The sequence below is a fragment of the Apaloderma vittatum genome, unplaced genomic scaffold (assembly GCF_000703405.1).
Source record: "Apaloderma vittatum isolate BGI_N311 unplaced genomic scaffold, ASM70340v1 scaffold11680, whole genome shotgun sequence".
Taxonomy (NCBI): domain Eukaryota; kingdom Metazoa; phylum Chordata; class Aves; order Trogoniformes; family Trogonidae; genus Apaloderma; species Apaloderma vittatum.
Window position 1 is genome coordinate 12,087 of NW_009692952.1, and position 3,287 is coordinate 15,373.

Genomic DNA, 3,287 nt, shown 5'->3' on the forward strand with positions numbered 1-3,287 from the left:
ATGCTTGTGTGCCAAAGTGATTTTATTCATTCAAAACAAAGCTTTGATTTATAAAGGTTAGAGATATAGTAACCAGCTGGGATGGTTATGTTTTTTACAGGCTTTAGCAGCACAGGATTGAAAAATGCTTCCTTCCTTATAATTCTTATTTTTGTTAGCATTTACCCTTACTAGGAAGTTTAGTTTAACATATGATTTAACTTTGTGTTACAGGTGTAATAATGTTGACAAGCTAAGCAGGTTTTTTCTTGGTTCCCTCCTCTCAGGTAAATCTCTTAGCTGACTGATATTCTCAGTCATATTTAATTCAGAAGAATTCAAACCACAAGATAACTCTTGCAACCACCAGCACATCTTGAAACACTCATTTTGCTTATGATGGTTCTTCACGCAAGTTCTTGTGTCGTTGGTTACATACAAGAAATTGCAGGGCGTCAAGCTAGATGTCTGCTTGGAGGGAAAGAAGAATTTTCTATTTTTGCCTAGAGCTTTATGAAAGCGTACACTGCATTCAAGATCAAGAGTATAGAATAATTTCTAGATATTTATCTACCTTATAATGTATCTCTGAAGTAAAGGAAGGAAGGTTCCTCTTTCCATATATACAATCTTAAGTGTATTCTTATACACCGCTATCTTTCAGTTCTTAGGTTCAAAGCATTCTCTAAATGCTATTTTGTCGGGTGCACTTGCCCGTGTAGCAATATATATATTTTCCAGTACTGATTTTAACTTTTAAACACACTTCTGTATCTGCAGACAAACCTGCTATTGGCAAAACTGAAAGTTTTATCTGAATTGTATTTGTAAAAGGAAAGGTCAAGGAAGTCGATAGGGTACTGTAGATACAAGCATCCTTCTGTTCCTTCTACTACTGACAACTGATTGTGCATTTTGTTCTCATGTGGAATCACAGACTCATAGAATGGCCTAGGCTGGAAGGGACCTTAGAGATCATTTAATCCAACCTCCGTGTCATGAGCAGGGATGCCATGTCTCGACTAGATCAGGCAACACATGGGGACCGATGTACTTGTAGTATCTTAACTAAAGGTTCAGCTAATCACTGGTCACCTATTCCAAGAAGCTAAGGAGGCTATATTTGTTTTCTCACTGTAATTTTGCCTGTTGCAAAACAAAGGAATAATAAGTCTGGAAGCTGAACGGAGCAAAACCAAAGCATCTTTAGGCCTAAAGTCACAACTCTGATGTGATAATGAAATTCTGATCCTTTTATAGTTATGTATTGGGAATAAATGGAGGGCTCCATATCACAAATGGCAAGCTGTGGTCCTGCAGCAACTGTCCTCGCCTGAGGAGGGTCGGAAGAGTCAGGCCCTTGGCTACATGTTAATGTCTCAGTGGAAACTTGGCATGCTGTGCATTGCATAGCACCGCATATATCCCAGTGCTTCTGTTTGCTACGATGGGGATGAAGAAGGGGTTGAGAAGAAGGAGAAAGCTCATTCAGTCACAGACAGCTAAGCAGCAGTAGGAAGTATTCAGCAGACTTTTTGCCAAGGAAGCGGCTACTGGTGTAAATTGTCCTTGAGTAAATGCCTTGCTTGCGGATGTCAGGGAAAGATTTACAATTCAGTCAGGCTACCATCAGTCAATTTTCAAAACCTGCTAGCATTTAAAACTTGCAGCTTGCCTTGGCATTCTAAAACAGGAAAATCTTGAAATCTTGCACTCTTAAGGCTCCTCCAGGCTGTATCTGGAGCAGTTGCGTGTGGACCTGGCAGCTCAGGATTTTAAAGAATCAGGCCCTTGGGAGAGGTCTCTCTCCGTTGCTGAGCACTCTGTGTAGTGAATGCTTTAATAGTGATTTGTAAACTTGATTTTGGAAGTAACTTTTTCTGTTATTATATCTTTTGCCATCAAAAAGATGCTAAATCTGGAGTTCAGAGTGCACATAAACTGATTTCAGAGGGCAGGACGGAGCTACATTTATTCTTAGGACAATTTCACAGAGAAGGATGATTGCTCTGCCTTAAAAAAGATTGAACAAGAGAATGGATCATGTGTGATGTTAATGGTTAGACATTAAATGAGAAGCAAAGTCAGATGAACCCATGCACGATGCTTATCATGCTTTGTACACTAGTTTTACAATATCCTGGTTCTTGTGCACACTTGCAATACAAAAGGCCTTGCCAAAACAACAGGGTATATCATTCTTGTTAATGAATATGTGCCTCTTTTGTTTTGTTTATTTAATTAGTTATTCTGTATTTATTTGCAGATAAAAAGAAAGGAAAACCCATGCACACTTTCTTTACTTTGGTCTCATTAGCCAGATTTCCTCAAAACTCTTGTACTCCGGAGTAGTTTTGCCAAGTGGCTAAACAAAATGCACACAGTATAAATGTTTATGCTGGTTTAATGATGGCATTTTTACATCCATGAATAATAAAGGTTTTAACAAGAACAGATAAGATTGGCACAAAACGGTGAAGTAGTTAATATAACAACTTCCCCATGCAGGGACTACGTTGAGAGCAGCAGGCAGTGAATGCCTTCCTCCTTTTCACCTCTTCCTCTAGCACCAAAATCAGTCTGATGGGACATGCAGATCTTCCAGATAGCTTTGCAGAAAGCAGGTGTTTTATCTGTGCTTTATGTTGCAGACACCTCTTAAAAGCTTCGTTTGTGAAACTCAAGGTTTTTTACTATAAAAGAACCTTCAACTTTCGAACATTATGTTAATTTCAGATACTCTCCAGCGGTGTTCGTATTTGAATCTGAAGCTGCTACTTTGCTTTGTACGTTCAGGAGCACCTGACTGACAAGTGTTTATGAGACATTGAGGTTTGGACGCAGTAAGTCAAAGCAGCACTGTTTTCATGAGTTGAGGCAGGGAAGAGCAATACCCACCACACCCTGCTCCAGCTGAATGATGCTGAAGGGAGATCGCTTTAAGATCCCATCTCTGGTGAGATACAGGGAAGCAGAAAGGTCTTGAAGACCACAGCCCTCTTTGTGGTTGTCTATAGCCACAACTGCTAAAACCATTTGTGTCAAATGAGGTGCTGCAAGATCATGGTAATGGCATGCTTGGAGAGAACGCTGAGCATTTGTACCCCTTGGTGAATTTTAGAGCAAGGGTTTATTATGTGTTTACTGTACCTAGGTGTGCTGGACCCATTGGAGCAGGTGATGCACGTGTAGATAAGTGATGTCAAACAAAAAAACACCCACTTAAAAGACCTGTGTGCTCACCGTATTTCTCTTAGGCAGAACCTCCCTGTGCTGTCCTGTTGTAAGACTGCTTTGCTGCTATTCCT